This window comes from Octodon degus, unplaced genomic scaffold (assembly GCF_000260255.1).
Source record: "Octodon degus isolate 3935 unplaced genomic scaffold, OctDeg1.0 scaffold00111, whole genome shotgun sequence".
In the NCBI taxonomy this organism is placed as follows: Eukaryota; Metazoa; Chordata; class Mammalia; order Rodentia; family Octodontidae; genus Octodon; species Octodon degus.
The window spans coordinates 9,895,809-9,916,211 of NW_004524687.1; the positions used below are offsets into that span (position 1 = coordinate 9,895,809).

The 20,403-nt window shown below is 41.0% G+C and overlaps 1 pseudogene; it reads right to left on the reverse strand.

Annotated features, from left to right (window-relative positions):
- Positions 1-10,085: 10,085 nt before the first annotated feature.
- Positions 10,086-13,564, reverse strand: LOC101569659 (annotated as a pseudogene).
- Between the last annotated feature and the right edge of the window lie 6,839 nt (positions 13,565-20,403).

Here is a 20,403-nt window from a genome sequence, read left to right on the forward strand (position 1 = left end):
CTGGCCCTTTACCTATAGTTTCGCCTGACAAAGTATGACATACTTCCTATATTCCATGTAACCAATCATGTAATAACCTGTCATCTCCCTTGCAAACCATATTTAAGCTAAACTTAAACCTGACTCTGCACGATTTGAAAACTCAGTTTTCCTTCAGCCACTCATGTTACAAAAAGTCTGCCTTCTGAATTCTAGGTGCAAAGAATTGTCTATCGGTCTCTATCTGCAACACACCAAGAGAGGTTCAGAAGGGCTTTAAATAAACTATGCATTTTACAAAAATCTTCTAAAAATCCAGTCTGAAAAAGGACACTGCTGTGCTTTTCAGATTTCAAATAAAAGGAGAAAGGGGAAGAGGTATCCCCTCTCATTGTGAAATGTGTTACACAGTTCATCATTTAAGTCTGAATCTCAGACATGTACACACATTAAATTTACAAGAAATTTCAAATACTGATTTACTCAAAGCAACTGGATAAGGCTGGTACTATCAAGCAAGAGGAATAGTAACTAAATGAACATTCTATCATGGTGGTAAAACTGTTCCTACTATGGTTCCAGGGAAGGTGACTTGCATCACAGTTTTTCAAAGGTGAAATACAGAAACAAAATGTAAACCAAAGTTACAATAAAATTGCAAAAAAGAGGAAAAGCACTTCTGCTCAGCAGAAATATTGACCAAAGTCAAACAGATGCAAAATTCCTGGAAGGTTTCTGATTTATACAGAAGATACGGAATGTGTTGGAGGAGTAAATAATGCACAGCAGAGCTTATACAACAAGATGAGAGGAGTGCAGAAAAGCAAGCATGAGTACAAGAAAACTGGAAATGCACAAGCGAGCTTCACCGTGCACCCCTGAAAACCATCACATTGGAAGTCGTGGGGCTCTCAGGAGGCGCTGGAGTCAGCTCGCTGCCCGCGTGGGCGAGGACGCAAGAAACGCGCGCCCCGGAGACTGCTTCCAAAGATCCGCGCGCTGGCTCGATCTGTCCAGGGGAGGAGCGTCCCACCGCGCTGGAGCCCCGAAGCCCGGCAGAAGACGCGGGGAGAGAAGCGCCCCACAGCAGGCCACACGCAGGCGCCGACAGGAACCCCGCACCGCGGAGGGTCGGGCCTCGCTTCCCTCCGACCTCACCCTCCGCCCGCCCGGGTCGGGGTCGGCGCGCCCGGCTGCACCGTTACCATGGTCGGCTTTCCACGAGGCTCCCAGCTTGCAAACAAAAGGCAGGATCCCAGCGGTACACCAGCCCTCCAGCCCTCGCTCCGCCTTCACACTTCCACGCTCGGACCCAGAGGCCGCCCTCTTGCTATTGCCCGCCTGATTGGGCAGTTCAGAGAGCCCGCTGATATTGGCGTCTGCTTCACTGCCCGCCCTCCTAGCGGAGAGTGACAGCAAAACGGAATCCCCTCCCTGTGAGCGCAACCAGAGGACAGAGTGCAGGGGCTTCCAGGCCAGTGACTCTCCCAGCGTGTCTCCTCACCTTCCCGGAGAAATGTCTGCAATTTGCTGTGGGACTGGGATGAGCAGATGGCTCCAGAGCCAGAACCCCACGAGGAAACCCTGTGTATCAGAATAGGTTGTAAATGGGACAGCAGGAGGCCAGATGTTGTCAGTGTCAGAAACTTCCAGTGAGGCCTTTGGCTTCGTAGCCAAGACTTTCTCACACTGTCTCTTAGATTTGTGCACGTTCATCCTCAATAAATGAGCATATACCTAAGGAATTTTACTGAATAAATGAAGAAAGCACGCTTGAATGATAGCAGTTTTCCACAAAGCAGTCAGGATGAAACAAAACTAAACATTTGAACTGCTTCAGTCAGGTAACCTACTCATTTAGACTGGCAAAGAAAGCCTCATTTCTAAACATAAACACATTTCCAAGCATGAGGGCAGGAATAATTGCTGAAATGAAGGTTTACACTCAATCGCCTTCTGGAGATGAGGCGGGAGTTCTGGTGGCTTCAGAATGTAAGGTCACATGTCCTGAAGCTGCCTCCTCACAGATCTCTAGCACCTTAATATTTAATGGAAGAAAATTGTTAGCTGGACTCATGAGGTCGTCTTGACTGTCACCTCGCTTGCCCTGAGGGAGGTGGGGGGTATTAGCAAAGCACACTTCTGGAAGTGTGTATGGTGCTCATGGAAATGGGAGTTTGTGAGCAATGTTTGTGGTCCTTGGTCTTTTCCTCTCAGCTCTGTGCTTACTCTATGTCTCAGCTGCTCTTCTCTCGTTGCTGGGACAAATGCCCAACACCCAAAGTGAAGAAAGGAAAGGTTTGTTAGCTTACAGTAGCTGGAGGTTTCAGTCCATACTCAGCTAGCTCAAAGGTAGACTGGCGCATGGCAGAGGGCAGCAGTTCATGGAGGTGGCAAAGAGCACGAGCAAAATGGAGGCAAAGCAGCAACAATGGCAATAGAGAGATAGTCTGTCTCTTTAAAATTGCATTCAGGCTATCCACTTGAGGCTGGGGGAAGTACTTACACCCATAATCCCAGCAGTAATAAGACCCATAATCCCAGCCTTTGATTGCCCAAAATTTCAGTGGATCATGAATTAATCACAAACTCTAGAAGTCCCCGCTCCATGACTGCATGAGGCTTTGGGGGAACAACTAGACACAAACTGTAAACCTCTACCTTCAGGCTCGCATACAACAATGACATTTTCTTTACATTTGTTTCCCATTTTCTTTCACCAGGAGGTTTCTGTTTTAAAGAAAGTCAAACACACTCAAACAGTAATTATAAGTAAGCACATAGGATACTATGTTATGTATCCTAGTCCAGGAATTCTGACACAAGAATTTTTTTTCTTTTTTTGTGGAACTGGGGATTGAACTCAGGCCCTTGCGCTTGCTAGGGAAGCGCTTATTCCACTGAGCCATCTCCCCAGCCCTGACACAAGAATTTCTAAGCCCCATGAAAACTCTAAAGTGAACATTCTGCACTCTGTGAGATAACCAGAAGTCAGTGTCTGGGCTACTGTGTGTAGCTCCTCATGAAAAATGGCCTGAAATCCAGAAAGACCAAAAAAGCTTAAAAGCTAGAACTTGGTCCTGATTTCAATTCCTGGTACCAAAAAACCCAGTGAAAATCTGGAACTTGTAAAAATTGATAACTGACAAGTAGGTTGAAATTTTAAGTCTCATTTACAGGACCTATGGAAAAGAAAAAAGAGATTAAGGCCTAGTTCATGATAAAAAAAAAAACATGAAGCTAATTTTTTTGTTAATATACCAAGAAATTATTCACTTGTAATACAGGCTATCTTCCTCACTGTAAGATATTTAACCTCATTTTTGTCTAAACCAGCAAGATGCTAGTAAATTCTACTCCCCTCTGTGTCGTGCCATAAAAACAAACAAAACAGAACAAAAAAACCCCGCAAAACACCAGACACGTGCATGTGGTCACTGAAGATCTGAATCCATGCCAACTGCAAACTATTAACTCAGCAGCTACATTGAGCATCTAGGTGAGCTGACTGCCCGGACATCCAGAATGGGCTGAGATTGCAGTCTGCTTCTCGACCAGGAAGATCTATTTCTCAATCTCCACAAATCAGGATGATTGTTTCTTCCCAAATAGCTTCAACTCTGCCATAGCACCTCCACTCTCATTCACTCACCCATATTGGAGCTTTATACACTGTGGTCAGCTTGAGAATGCCACAGAAATGGGAGGCCTTCCCAGCTCCTGTGTGCTCTGTCACTGCTGTACCCTTTCCCAGAAGCTTTTGCAATGGCCTTCTCCACCAAATCAACCTGAACTAGGAATCCCAGGCCAGTCACAGAAAATTCAGGGTCTGCAGGCTCTTCGTGATCCCATAACAAAGCTTCTTGAGCAATGCTATCTGCCCAGAGAGTGCACAGCTTTCACACTGTAAGAGAAACTCTCAGTCTTGGAGACTAGGTAAAATGAGACAGCTTTGCCTCCTCGACATCAAGGAGAAGGGGCAGCAGTTGCAGGAACAAAAGATGTGAATCCAGGTGTGATAGCTGGAAGGTTTTCTAGAATCATGTTAATTTTGGTCTGACATATAAAAGTAGTTCCTTTTGGACAGTGCAGATGCTGCTTATCTTGTGGCAAGCTGTTTTGCCATGTGTCTGTGCCCAGACTACTTTAGTCCTATCTCTTTTCTGGCTGATGCTATGTAGACTGAGGATGATGTTTTAATTAACAACAAAAAGGATAGTATCCCTTATCAAAGAGTAATGTATTTCAATATCCACACTATCAGCCTCCAACAATGAAAATGATAAGCCCTATGCTTTTATTATTTACATACATATTTATAAGAAAATTAATGGCTAAATTATGCATGCACAAATAACCAACAGAGTTGAGTACAGAAAGATCTGGGTCAGAGTGACTCAGATAAATTTAATTAGAAACACAGATAATTTAGGCAGGAGATGGTCATATGCTCAGATTCAAGGAATCAACTGGAGAGATATTTGTAGATTAAATAGAACACATTCATATGAGTTAAGAAGAGGGAGTTTTTCCACCAGTGTTGGTAAACTGGGTCCAAGTACACCAAGCTGCACAGAAGAGTCTAGTCCAGAGGTGATGAACCTTTTCTTGCCTACTACAGTAGACTCTCAGAACCTTCTCTGCTGGCATGGGCCAAATTGCCTCAGCCAAGGTGTGACAAACTATCAGCTTTCATACAAGGGTAAAAATCACATGAATTATGCAAAAGCATGCCAAAGTCAATCTTCTACTTTCAATTAAACCTCTTTCTATCAGTGAAAGCTCCATAACTATTTTTCACTTTTAAGTAAAAGATGTTACTTTATCAGTTGTTTTCTCTAAACCAAACCCCTACTGTTCATGTTTAAGTACAAACTAGGCACTTTGTGATAAATGAGTGAGTTTTTAGTTGGAAATGGGTCACTCAGTCTCTAAAATATCAGCACCACTGATCTAGTTGGTCTCACAGGAGAGGCTGGGGGAATATGAGCTCCTTCATCCCAGGTCATCTCCAAGCACTGAGCAGATTGCATCCAGGCAGTATTTTCCCTGACTCACACCAGGGCAAAGAAATAAAGGGCAGGAAAGGCTCTCTCCCCAGCAGCCTGACCTCAGACTCTGACACAATGAGAAGGTGAACACAGAAGTTACTAGTGGACCCTGGGCTGACCTGCATGTTCTTGTACCGATAGGATAGCAGTTTTCCACAAAGGAATCACTGGAAAATACCCCAAGGTTGTCCATTGCCAATGAGGCCATTCACAAGGTATACAGTGCTAGCGTTGATCTGGCTTGGTTCTGTACTAGGTATCCTGAGCTCACTTGAGTCCACGCCCAGCTTCCACAGCACTGTACCACTCACAGACCAGTAAGACTTCTTTCTGATATCTCATTGCTAGTCTTGTAGGACCTGGATTTCCACAGGGAGCACCAGCCTTGTGTGAATTTCCACCCAGTGCACCTGGCCTGCCAAGCACCCATTCAGCACCAAGGGCACTGCCCCCCTCTCTGGCTATAGTAGAGCCTCCACCCTCCACGGCACCAGAGTCCAGGCAGAGTTCTTAACCAGTTCTCTGCTGGTTAGCGGCCAAGGCTAAAGGTCCGACGACTGACCCTGTGCTCTGAATACTTGTGAGACATCATTCTGTGTCTTATCCCTTTACTATCCTGGCCAGAATCGTTGCACAGTAGTGCTGAGCACACTTGATTCTCCTCTGGGTGACCTGCAGCAACAGGAGCCTCCACCTGGTGTCTATAGCTGATCCCATCGGTACAAGAACATACATCAGTTACCAACCCTTGTTCTTGAAAAACAGAAATGCACACCAGGATCCTAAGATCCCAATGCCCCACTCCTTTGTTTAGCTGATGCCCCAGCTTGGAGAGGTCCCACAAATAGGCGTCTACAGAGTGGGTCTCCTTGAGGTGAGAAACCTCCATACAAACCCACAGATGATAAATAGGGTGTGTCAGACAGTACTTATTAGTGAAATAGATTAAATGTAAGATTTACAAATATATGGAAACATTTATGAGATTGGTTTCCAAGAGCTACTTGCAGAGTCAGATGTGGTAGAGTTTTAAAGGTCTGTTTGCATGCAGGAGATCTGACCCAGTTGAAGGCCTGGAGCTCAGTGTAGTGTCCCACTCACATTTGTATCAGGGGCCTGAAGGGACTGTTCCTGGCCTAACTGAATGCAGAAGAGTTTGTACTGGAATCGTGGAGATGTCCAAAGTGAGGGTAAACTGGAGTTCTTCCTAAAAGTCAGAAAAAATGCTTCCTGCTCTATTTCCTTTTCATACCATTCTGGCAAGAATACTCCCAAAGGTTGTTCTTCCACTCAGAACTGTGCTGATCAAATTCAGTTGTTCATTTCTTAAGTTCACACAATGAGTTTAGGAAAGCAGGGACAGAGAAGAATGGGATTTGTAAGATTAAGTGCTGCAGAATCTGGAAACAAAAAGTCTTCTGGAAATATATGGGAACTTTTTTTTCTTTTTTTAGCTTCTTTTTAACACCAGATTTCCATGCTTCTATATTGATCTATTTTTTAATTAGGTTTTGTTTTGGCAAAGTTTGGCATTTTACTGTGAATTTCCTTGTCCTTCTTTTTAATAGTTATTTTATTTGTGTGAATAAGGTGTTCTCTCTCTCTCTTTCTCTCCCTCTCTCTGTCTCTCTTTTCTCTTTTCTCTTTCTCTCTCTTTTCTCTCTCCTCTTTCTCATTCTCTGTCTCTGTCTCTGTCTCTGTCTCTGTCTCTGTCTCTGTCTCTGTCTCTGTGTGTCTCTCTCCCTCTCTTTAACCCTCACTCTCTTTTTGAACTCCTTCCCTTAGTATTCTTATTTTCTCTTCATTTATTTTAATCTCCACCCTCTACATGGTCTCACTATGTACATTGGACTCGTAGTGATTCTTTTGTTTTCAGCCTCCCCAGTGATTACAGGTGCGTGCCTCCCCAGTGATTACAGGTGCGTGCCACCATGCCCAGTCTCAACCACCATCTCAGCGCACCCTGGGGGTGGGTGGCACAGCATGCCACTGTGCTTTGCCTAAGCAGGTGCTTTAATCCACTGAACTATCTGGCTAGCCTTAATTGTTTATCCCTTTTCTAATTGTTTTATTTTGTTTCTTTTATCTAATACTACCAATTTCCCTTTACTCCTTAGAAGGACTATTTATGTCAATATCACTACCTTCCTCACGTCTTCCATCCCTTATTTTTTCATAGTCCAGTTTTTTTTTCATGTTTCTACCTTTATTGTTTGTTTTATAAATCTATAAGTAGTTATCTATATCATACTATAATTTAATAGTGGTCTGTGGTTAGAGGAAGTACAATGGCTCTACCAAGTACATATTTATTATATATAATTATCTGATTTTCCTAGAGTTTGTCCTATAACTATTGATATCATCTTACTGATGAGAGGTGGCAAAGTGTTACTTATTACAGTTTGTTATTATCCAGTTTGTTTTTGATGCTATTGCTATTGCTGATCATATGCCTATAGCCAAACTGATATAGCTGTTGGGATCAGCTGGTTGTCCTTGTGTGCCAATATCTAGACTGTCTGGGTGTTATAAACAATATTACACTGTATTTCCAAAGAAATGGGATGTAGGCCATGCAAATTGAAGCTTTTCTTTTTTCTTTCATTTTTTATGTATTTGGTACAGGGTCTCACTATGCAGCTTGGACTTGTAGTGATCCTCCTGTTTTCAGCTCCCCCAGCACTGTGATTACAGGTGAGCGCCACCATGCCCAGATTTGGTCACTGGTTCAGAGCTTCCGGGAGGCAAGGCCAGCGGGCCATGCAGAACCCAGGATTGAATCCTGGTGCCTGAGCTTGCAAGGCAGGCACTTAGTCCACTGAGCTATCTCGCTGGCCCTGAAACTTTTCATCCTTGATAAACAGGGGTGCAGGATCTTAATGATATAGGGTAATAAATGTAACTACCAATATGCTAGCTAACAGATACACCAAGTTCATGTTTCAAAAAAATCGAAGAATGAATTTTAAGGAGAAAAGGAGATTAAGAGTAGGAACTGTTTAGGAAGAGAGATAGATCCTGAGAAACATGAGGGTAGCTGAAAGTAGATTGTTAAGGACCTCACTTCACATAGGAAGATTTATAGAGCAAAATGATGAGATGAGTAGAATGTGGTTCAAACTATGATGAACCAATAAGATCACAAGTATAGCTGCTTAGGTAATACTGATCCAACAAGGAAGCGGGTTACACAGACAGTGTACATGGAAATTACAAAGACCTTTTTATTTTTTGTGTGCATTTTAGTACAGGGTCTATAGGATCTTACTATGTATATCTGACTCATAGTGATTCTCCTGTTTTCAGCCTCACAAGTGCTGGGGTGGGGACAGCATGGCATGCCAGGGATTGAGCCCTGCCCACTGTGCTCTGCCTAAGCAGACGCTTTAGTTGCTGAACTATCTGGCCAGCCTACAAAGACCTTTTTTAAATAAGAGATGGATCTGAACATTAGTCCATATTTTCTTGAACCAGGTAATACCAACTATAGTATATTGCTTATTCTTTGGGAAGACATGTAGGCTTGGCTATTCCATGTTTATCCTGAGCCCTGGATTTTAACCGATATACCTCCAGCCACAGTTGTAATGTGTTTTCATTCTTTGTATTGACTCCCTAAAAAGCCTATCCCTGTCTGACTGCCTAGAATATTTCAACCTAACTAGCTGCGTACCATACTGGGACATACCCAAAAGACAATGGCTAACTATACCTAGAAGACTTCTCTGAAACATAGTCCTTACCAAGTAGGGTCTGGACACTAGCAGTAAAGCTGCCTACCATAAGCAATTTGTAAGCCTTAACACAGAAAAAAAACCCAAAACCTCCTAGAAATTTAAAAAAACACAGAAGCAAATGCCTTCAATAACTCCCATCTTTCCCTAAAGCAAGTCCACAGTTGATTTAAGAGGAAGAAATCCAAAGCCCCACAGCTGAAATTTCTGAAATGTTAGCAGTGCAAATAACAAAACATATCAATAAGGTTCTCAGTGAATTTAAACCTGAGATAGTCATTCACAAAATTAAGGATCTGATGACCATCATAAATAGATTTTTCAAATAAACTGTAATTTAGGAAAAGTGAAAAGATACCAGACTTCCAGGTTTGATAGCAAAATGCAAAAGAAAGTGATGTAGCATAGGTGATAACATGAGACTCACAAACATCCAGTGAGCAGAGGTCAAATTCATCATGATATCATGAATTAGAGGAGCCTAGCAAGTCAGAGCAAGAAACAACAGGCCAGTTGGTTGTCACTGATTGCTATCTTGCTCACAGCACAACATTTTGTTCAGCTACAGGATTTTGGTTATCATGTTGACACTGGTCATGACGTGGCTTAGGAAATCAAAATAACTCATAAAGTCTTTTTACCCACAGAAAAGAGTGCTATGGATGAATAAAGGAGGTCTTTCAATAGAGTATCATTTTTCTTGGCACATAAATGTGCTTGGGAGTTGTTTGAATTTAGCATGAGAGTTTTGGTAAAACATGCACTCTCAGAGGCAAAGTTATAGGTAGACTGACAATCATCCAGTTCTAAAGGAGTGAATTTCTAGGCTTTTGGAATAGAAATGGAAAGCATGTAGAGGATTAAGTACCTTTTTAAAAAATTTATTTAGTACAGGGTCTGCAGGGTTTCACTACACAGATTGGACTTGTAGTGATCCTCCTATTTTCAGCCTCTCAAGTGCTGGAATTACAGGCATGCACCAGAATGCGCAGTCTCCATCGTCATCTCTGCAGGCTGGAGGCAGGGCCAGCACAGCACATTGGGGATCAAACCATGGTCCCTTTGTCTGCTTAACAGGCTCTCCCTGTTAAGTACTTTCATTACACATCAAAATAGACTTCCACTTTCTGGTTTATTTGAAAGTGCATATAAGCTAAAGTGGCTTCTGCCCATATAGAAAGCAAAGACATTTAAAATTCTTAAGTCATCCAGACACAGAGTACCAAGGCCAAATGACATTGAGCACTATTGAAAGGAGCAAAACCAGACAGAAAATCTAAGAATCACTGCTGGTCCAGCCACGATAGAGGATAACCTGTCAAGGACCCTTGGATGCTCTAGGTTCTTTAATATGAAGAATTTCTCTGAAATATGCATCAACAGCATAGTTAGCTTTTCTTTCTCACTTCAGTCCACTCACTGAATGCGATCTTTTGTTTTTCTCTACAGTCTTCCACTTCAAAGTTATACACACTTGACTGTGTATCCACTGTGAAATTTTAAAGAGATTTTACCAACTTTTGGTTAAATTTTCATTCATCTCAGTCATCTCTTTCCAAAATAACATCAACATCCTCATTAGTGATTCAATTTTCTTTGAGGCAAATGCATGTGTTGCTCCATGGCAAATCATTTGAAGCATTTCATCCTTCTCAAATTTTGTTAATATTAAGATCCACAAGCTTCTCTTCTTGAATAACAATTGAATTTAGCCTGAGTTTCATCTTTGCATGTTCTATTATTCCTTCTTCTACAGTTTTATCAGTTATAAAGTAGAATACTCTGACTGTATTGGTTTGTCCATTTCTATGTGGTCAGTCCACAGCCTGCAGCTCGATTTATGGATTCCAGTCTAACCATACAATATTACTATGTGAGCAGTAGCAAGACTGATGCCAAGACCACCAGCATGTGTGCTCAACATAAAAACAAACATTGTGCTGTTTGGTTCATTGTATGTCTTGATAGACCCCTGTCTCATCATAAATTGTCTGTTCATTCTAGCAATAGTACTAATAATTTCTCTATATGCAATCATCTTCCAGAATGTCCAGCACTCTCATCATGTGGCTAAAGATGAGTACTCACAAGCCTTGTTCTTTTACTTTAGGGAGCAACATGCCTAACATCACCATTTTGCCACTGTTGGTAACTAGATGAATATCTGTTGTGTAAGGTGGACCAGGCTCAGCTCCATTAAAGAGGTACGGATGACTCAACTGCATCAGGATGCTCAAAACCTCTTCTTGGACATTTTCCCTGCTGAGTTCACTATATCTATGTCCTTCATTCATATCCAGGTACACCATTCCCTCTGAATTTTGCTGACCCCCACATAGATCTTCACTTCCTTCTTTGGAGGCAAACTCTTTTCAATGTCAGCCTTGATCTGATGAAGGAGGAATGGACACAAAACTATAAGAAGCCTCTCCCCAAAGCAGTGGTTCATATAAAACTAGGAATCAAAGTCATCAGATGAATTAAACACTTCTAGTAACAACAAGAAAATTTAAGTAGTAACCAGAGGTCATGTAAGTTTTTCTGAAGAGCTTTTCTAGTGAATAGCAGTGGATTTGTAGTTTACTTTTTCTTTTAATTTATTATTTATTTATTGATTATATTTTAGGATTTATCCAGCTGTGCCTGTCTTGGGTCTGGCTGCTGTGCTCAGCTCCTTCCTGCTGCCACCCTTGGGAGTGAACCTGTTGTGCCCCTCTGGCAAGATGTTCTGCTCCTGGACTAGCTGGGTGGTTCTGTCCCCTATTCTCTCTGCAGGGATTGCAGCTGCAGGGTTTCACTCCAGGCCTGTAGTCCAGGCCTGAACTGAGTCTGGAGGGTACAAGGTGGCATAGGGGAGAGAGGAAGCTCTCCCACACACTCACCAGACCTGGGCTAGGGCTGGATCTAGGGGTCCCGAGAACACGGTAGAAATTCTCATTATGTGGGCGGGTGCTGCTGAGTGGTGGGGGGAGGGTTCCCAGGGGTTGGAAGAGGATCTCACCCATGCTGCACCTGGGCTTGGACCGGTGGGTCCCGCCGGCTCAGGGTAGCAGGTAGCTGTCCCGCAGACTCACCGGGGCCTGGGCTAGGACTTATTTATTATATTTTAGGGAAGCATCTATAGGTGTTCAGGGTCTTACTACTATATCGGACTTGGAATGATCTGACTGTTTACAGCCTCCTAAGAGCTGGAATTATAGGCATGCACCACCACACCTAGTCTCAATTGCCATCTTAGTGCACCTAGAGTGTATGGCTGGCACGGCAGGCCTGGGGATCAAACCCCAGCCCCTGTGCTGTTTGCAGGCACTTTAATCCACTGAGCTATTTGATCAGCCTGCCAGTCAAATTTTTTTAAATTATAATAACAGACTTTTCTTTGATAAGATATTATACCTACATCCCATTCTCCTGATAATAGAACATCTATGACAAAAACAGCTCTCTGTCTTCTATCTCCCATCAAGTAAACAGACCTAAGGGTTGGCACCCATCTCTTGAATTCACTCATCCTGTTGTGTAATGTAGACTTAGGTACCAATATCATATGACTAGGAATGTTTCTATCCTGTTTCATGTACCAGTGAAGAGAAATTGTTTGAAGAGTGTTTCCTAGACCATTTTATCTGCCAGTGAATGACATTCAGGTTATTCTCATGGAAAGAAATAAGCCAATTCAGTCTTTGGACCTGATAATCCCTCAGTTTACCCCATTTCACATATGCTGGTGTATCTTCAAATGGAGTGTAGGTATTTGTTGCTTTGGAACTTCCTGTTAATAGTTCTTTGTCCTCCTCTTACTCTGTTCTATGGTGTCAGTAATCACCAACTGAGAGCAAATTCTGTTTCTCATCCTTTTTTATTCTTGGGCACCCTAGTTTCATCTTCAAAGGTGAAGTCAGAGTCTTCTAAGCAGCAAGCTGAATGAAATCTGAAAACATTTCTGTCTGCTTTAATAAATACACAAATCTATTTGCTCGATCAGTTTGCATTTTTTCTTAATAGGTCAATTGTGGTTCTTGGAATTCTTTTTACTTTCCAGGTGATGCATTATTAAACACTTCCTCCACTTGGGGTCCACTGGGCCAGCACCAGCTGCAGCTGGCACTACCAGGGCAGCAGCACCCTTGGGATAACATTTGTTGCTGCTGGAGCTAATGCCACCATCTGGGGTGGTGGGCTTATAAGGTGCTCCCAATTTGTATTTTGAACTAATGGTCAAAAATGAAAAGGAAAAGAGAAAAATTGTTGAGTTCAAATAAAAAGTGAACAGTTGTTCATTGATAGGACAAACAGATGAGCAAGTACACTGCCTAACTAACTGGACAAAAATTAAACAGAAACATTCTGAATGAACTCATTTTTTATCAAATTAAACTATAATAACTCATTTACAATTTTAGGAACTTATAACTATAATTAGACTAGTCAGATTTTGTTGTTCACCAATTAACAGAAATCTCTTATAAGAAGAATTTGGAAGAAATAAAATCTTTTATCTATAATTAACATGTACTTTTTACATTTTACCTTTTTTTTTTTTTCAGAACTGGGGATTGAAGTCAGGCCCTTGTGCTTGCTAAGGAAGCACTTATTCTACTGCACCATCTCCCCATCTCCCCTTGCATTTTATCTTAAACATACTGGTAACTTTTGTGTTCCCTTCTTTCATGCACCTTTTAACTTGGTTATCTCAATGTACTCTATCACCTACTCAGACCTTTGAATTCCATTTTTGGTTACCCTTTCCGGGCATTCTGGATGAATTCCTTCAATTGGCCCCTGGTCTAGCCCCATCCTTGTGTATCAGTTGTAGAGCACTCTCCAAAGCATCACTATCATAGACCTATGCATCAACTTCCTTTAAAAATTATTGATTGATTGATTTGGTACAGGATCTCACTGCATAACTTCGACTATCTCAGCCTAACCAATGCTGGGATTACAGGTATGCACCACTACACCCAGTTTCAGTGGCAGGCTGGGCATGCCTGGGGTTCTGGGGCCAGCATGGGCCTCGAACCTGGGCCCTTGAACTTTCTAGGCAAGTGCTTAGACCACCAAGCTATCTCCCCAACTCCTGCATCAGTTTCTTGAAAGATGGATTTGACTCCTTTGCCAGATATGGGCTCATAGTACAGCCAGACAGCATCCTTTGACACCCAGATAGGACATTCAGCATTCTCTAGAAATACATAAGCATACCCTTGGCCCCAAATTAGCACTGGGCATGGTGTTTTATTGTCCAATATGAAGATCTTTCCAAAGGATCCTTTCAATCTTTTTTGGCTTAATTGTGTTTTTTAAATTATTGATGTTTTACCTGTAGTAGAATTTAAAATTTTAATAGTATATACTGCCAAGTGAAGTCTATGAAGTGTAAACTTTGTATGGCTGGTTCCCCTTTTTGTTTTTGTAATCACATTTTGTGCATATGGCAAGCATGTTTAATAATTTGGAGGCCTTTAGGATTACAAGAAATTTCCGTGGTAAGGAAAATATGATATTTACAAACATTTAGAAAACCACACTTTTATTGGAAAGCAGACATTGTCAGTCTTAAGTGCCCATAGAAAGCCAAGGGTACTAAAGGTATCCAAGCAAAGAACAATGACATGTTTAGCCACTTTACCAGTGCAGGCAGCAGGAGAAATAAATCAGAGAAAGTGTCCACTGTACCATGGACCCAGCATAAAGAACCAGACTCAGGAACATGAGTGACATCTCTTTGTTTGGAATGATTAGCATGTCATGAGGAACATTATTTAACAATTTGTTAAGCCTGTTCCAGAGTTAAATGAAACTGTTTATATAAGACAGAAGCATTTTGATGAAAGGTGGCATGGGAGGCAGAAGCCTGTTGAATGGTTTCTGAGGAAGCAACAGTGACAGCAGATAGCAATCTGTCTATAGCAGTGTTTCCCTCTGTGAGAGGCCCTGACAATTGGGAATGGGAATGGAAATGATTGATGAAATAGATGACATAACTTGGCCAAATGGCAAGTTGGAGAGTGTGAAACAAGTGACAAAGATCTTCCTGGTTAGTGTGAATTGTGGCAATTTCAATGTGGCACACTATATCTCAAGTATAAGCACTTTATGAGAAAAGGCAATTGGAGTGTATCAATGATCTTGTCATGCACATATGACAGCTTGTAACTTAATCTTCTATGCAGAAGAGAAATCTATATACTGTATGCTGGAAGAGGAAGCATTATATAACCTCTCCTGCCCAAAGATGATCCATCTGTAAAAATGGATATGCCTCTTGCTATAGGGACCTAAGGAAAGGTGGAGAATGTGAAGGAAGGAAATTGAATTAATTTTTCAGAAGGATAAGGACAATCAGTAATGTCAGGGAAGACAGCCGCTGCAGATTTCCAAGAGGATGAAAATTTCCATAACCACTGTTGTTGAACCAAAGAAAAGGAAACAATGAGAATTTGTACCTCATGACTAAAGAGCTGATCCATATGCATTCACCCACATGCAATCAGTTCTGCCACAGCATCATGAAAGGGATTAATCATTTTATGTGGCATAGACAGTATATGTAGCCATTGTAAAAGACCCTGCCAAAGAACCCCAGTGGGCATATGCTGAGTTAGGAAAATAATTAAAAACACTGGCAGAGATGAGTCAACTCTAGACAGATGAGCATTAGAGAGAACCAAATTAACTGTATCTAAGGCAGTTTTAGCCACTGGCTTAAGTACTTTTGGAGAACTGAGAGTTGGATTCCCCTTGAGAATGTCAATGAGAGTGTCTAAATTATGAATTGTTAGCTTAAGAACTAGACAGAGTCAAGTAATGCTACCATACAAAGTCTGAAAATCAGTTAGGGTTGCAAAATGAATAACCTGAATCTGAATAGTTTGGGGCATAATAGATCTTTGTTGGATAAGGTGACTCAGATATGAAAAAGGTGCCATAGTTTTCACCTTTTTAGGAGCTCCAAGTAGGCCTGCCATAATGTAATTGAATGAACATTGATGTACATTATAATGATGCTAAAATTAAGCAACTGTTTAAGTCTCAATGTTCTCAGATCATATTTTAAACTTCTACACATGCTTATAAAATACCAAAGCTTTTATATACCAAATAAAATTCAGGAATATCCACCTCCACATAAACATACACACACACACACACACACACACATACACACACACACACACACACGACAAATTCAAGGCAAGGTGCAACAACTATAAACCATACAACTGAAAAAAGAAATAAAACATGCAATCAACTTTATAGGAATCAAGAGAACACCAAGGACTTACAAAAACTTAATAGTACCATGTCCTATATATGATGTTAAAAGAAAATTTTAATTAAAGCAATATAGTTTTTATTAGCTATATAGTCTAAAAAATGAGAAAATTTTGGAATATAACTCTAAAGGACCATAGTTATCAGACAGCATAGTGGCGCACTCTTGCGATCCTAGCTCTTTGGGCGGATGAACACAGGCAGATCACTATAAGTCTGATCTACATAATGAGACCCTGAGACCCTGTAGACCCTTACTAAAAAAAGAAAAGACCACAGTTTTCACTGGAATACATGCTTATTGAGATAAGAGGCAAACTTCTCATTTATGGAAAATATGTTCAAACTAGACTTTTTAATAGCCCCATTAATGTAAATCTTAGTAAATACAATTTTTCCATGGAATAGATAAAATAAGCAGATGGACTGACAAAATGACTGCAGCCACAAACTCTTGCCAGGGTTGGTATGTTGCTGTATCTTGTGTCAGGCAACACCATTTAAAGCAGCAATAGAGACGTGATGATTACTAGAGGATAAACTAAATATGAAATATTTTTATCTTGAGGATGGAGAGAAATAGTAAAACAACCAGTCCTTTAAGAGAAAAATGTAAAGGCTTCTTTATTATGAAAAGTGGGGTATACCAAGGATTATTGGAGTATTCTAGGTGCCCCACTATCATCTGGTATTTGAGATGCTATAAGCTTCTCCTGAGTGAAGGCAGCTGATCAACCCAAACAGGGTCCACAGACATCCAAGTGATCTTGGATGCCATCTGTGGCGTCAGAGAAGACAGTAAGGCCCTTTCTGAAAATGTGAGGATGTGTAGCCTATATCAAAATGGTTCCTTTTTGGAATAACTGGGAAGAGGTTTGTTACTTCCTTGCATGTTTTTTTTTTTTTTTTGGGTGTGTGTGTGTGTGTGTGTGTGTGTGGTACTGAGAATTGAACTCAGGACCTTGTAATTGCCAGGCAAGCACTTATTCTACTGAGCTATCTCCCTGGTCCCCCTTGACTGTTTTTTATCAAGCTCTTGAGTGAGAAAGAAACCTTATCTGTTGAGTCACTAATGAGTTAGGACTTACCAATACTGACTCCATATTCAGTAATAGATCATCCATCTATGGATTGACTAGTATATTTGGGAGAACATAAAGTGGGAAATATACAGAATGACCTTCTGCATCCCTCCAGGTTAGCAACTTAGGACTTCTGCTGTGAGAAACACTGCCTGCCCTCTGTATGTCTGTAGTGGCCACATCCAGAGGCCATACTGTAGGCTAATTGTTTTGGACAATAACAGAAACATCTGCACCTGTGTCTAAAAGCCCTTTAAAAGTTTTTCTTCAATAATCAATTTCATCTCAGGATGATCTTGTTAAATCTGTTGAACCCAGTAGGTATCACAAGACCTGAGGTCCTTGGATCCCCTTTCCTTATTTATAGATTTCTCAATTCTTATCAAGGATAGAATGAACAATTCAGTGATATGAGAGAAGGAGGATGGAGTTAAAAGCAGAATATAATTTTTGAGAGAACGAAAGCATCTCTCTAAGGGAGAGGAACAGAAGGGGACCCAAATGGGTTATCCAGGAACCTGATTTTCCTTATGATTTTTATAGAGGTTTCTTAACATCTACTGGCTTTCCTAACATTGCAGCCAGAAGAGGTTTCTGCTGGGTTCTGCAATCTGCCTCATGTTGCTAATCTTTTTTCTCTTCTCTGTCTCAAGTTCACCAAAACCTTTTGAGTAATCTGAAGTAACTTAGTGGCATTCATGCTGGGAAAGCCATCAAACTTTTGGATTTTTGGTCTAGTGTCACAGCTGAACTGTGTAACAAAGAGAGTCCTGACCATCTGCTGGTAGGCTTCAGAGTCTCTCATAGAATAATGTGGCTGATCTTTTATTGAGTTCTTGAATAGCTTCTGTGATCTTAGACATGTTTATTGGCTCCCTGCCTCCTTCTTTTAGCCCCATGAAGAGTGCTGTACAGTACTGATCTAAGGCCTTCTGGCCTTCTGGGGTATTGAAGTCCCAATTTGGATGTGTTCAGGGGAGAACTATGTTCACCTGAGTGTCAGGATGAACCACAGTTGTTCAGTAGGCACTTATTTATTTCAGGCTGATCAGGTCACCAAACAAGTGGATGGCAAAGGGTTTAGTAAATGAGACAACTGGTACACTTTTAGGGCTTCTGGGGGGATTCTAACTCTCACAGATACTAGGGTTTAGAAGAAAGGACCTCTTGGAGCAGCCCATATTTATTAGCTCTTCAAACCAAGGAGGGGGATAATAAAGAAAATGCAGAAATAGGGGTAGGACTTGGGAATCCTTTCAAAGACTTCTCCAAAGAATACTTAGGTTAATTTAGGAGAACTATGTTATCTCCATGAAGGCCTGCACCAGTGACATACCTGCAGCTACAGTCTTTCGCTAACTTAGGTTGGAGCCAGGTGTCCTTGGCTATGGCCTTGTCTTGTTGTTTGAGGCCTAATGGCTTCACGCACCATTACAGGCCTCAGTGGGATCAGTGACTCATACAGCTTCACTTATTAGGAGTCTGCTGCCCTGGACCTCAGGCAAACTCACAAGTAAACATGAAAAACCAATTGGTTTATATTAAATCCTGCTCAGAACTACTTCATAGTGGTCTCCATCAATTTCCTTCTTTTTCTAATATCAGCAGTAGAAACATGGCTAGCATTGGTGGATTTGGTGTTCCCAGTAGCAGACTTAGAGCGGAAGGCAAAGCAAGCACATTAACAGTCCATTGTAGAATGCAAGGTGGGTCTAGAGGAAGCAGACTTCACAACAGGATTGAAAAAGCTCTTCTCTCTGTGGCCACATGTTCTAGGATACATCCACAATTACGTTTTTATGTCCTTTAATGTACAAATATACACTGTCCCCAAGTTATTAACTGTATTGGGCCATCTTATTTATCTAGATGTCGTATTTTTCTTACCAATTAGCCCTGTCTAATTGCCTATGATATTTATGTATTTATTCATCTCAGATGGCAATGTTTTACTTGGGTCTGAAGTTTGGGGAGGCTACATTGTTGTTATTATTATTATTTTATATATTTATTTATTTTTTTGGTGGAACTGGGGATTGAACTCAGACCCTTGCACTTGCCAGGCAAGCGCTTATTCTACTGAGCTATTTCCCCACCCCCTTGGGGAGACTATATTTTAATTCATTATATATTCCAGATATTAGTTTTGTCAAGGAGTAGTTGGCAGCTTTTTTTCCTCCATTCTGTAGGTTGTCTCTTTGATCTGTTGCTGTGTAAAAGCTTTTTATTGTTTATTAATTAATTAATTAATTAATCTTATTTTTATGTATTTGATTCAGGGTCTCACTACCCAGCTCAGACTCCTAGTGATCCTCCTGTTTTCAGCCTCCCCAGTGCTGGGATTACAGGCATGTGCCACCACACCCAGTGTCAGTGGACAGCTCAACATACCCACTGGGCAGGGCCAGTGTGGCTTGTGGTGCTGCAATGGAACCTTGGTCCCTGTGCTTGCCTAAGCAAGAGCTTAGTCTATTGAGTTATCTCGCCATCACAAAATCTTTTTAAATCAAGGTGATCCTGTTTGTTGATTCTTGGTATTATTTCTTGGGCAACTGGGATTTTGTTCAGAAAATCTTTCTCTACAGATTTCTAAAGCTTTGTTTTATTGTTTCAACAGATGAAGTATTTCTGTTCTATTATTTAGATCTTTTTCCATTTTGATCTTAGTTTAATAAAAATAAGTACACAAGATGAGAGACATTTATGACAAACCTATTGTTAATGTCAAATACAATGGTGAAAAATTGAAATCTTTCCCTCACAAATTAGCACAGGATAAGGATATCTGTGATCACCATTCCTGTTCAACAGAGTAATCAAAATATTAGCAAGGAAAAGAAATAAAAGGAAAGGAAGTATAGGAATAAGTGTAGGAAAGGAAGAAGCCAAATCATCATTATTTGTTTTTTTAACTAAGTTTGTTGGTACAATTTAGATATGCATAATGATCACACTCATCATAGGGAATTTGTACCTGTACGTGATATATCTTAGTTCCTCTTTTTTTCTCACTCCCCTCCCTTCTCTTGAATTCCTTTTCCCCTCCTTATTTAAAAAGCTGCATTTCCATTTTATCCTTATCTTACACACACACACACACACACACACACACACACACACACACCTCAGTGGAACAGAAGCAATATTGGAGAAATAACTTCAAGCAATGCATTCTTTGACCTTTGACAGACAAGTCAAAAACACACAAGAAGAAAGATAGCCTCTTTAATAAATGGCGCTGGGAAAACAGGATATTCACATGCTGAAGATTGAATC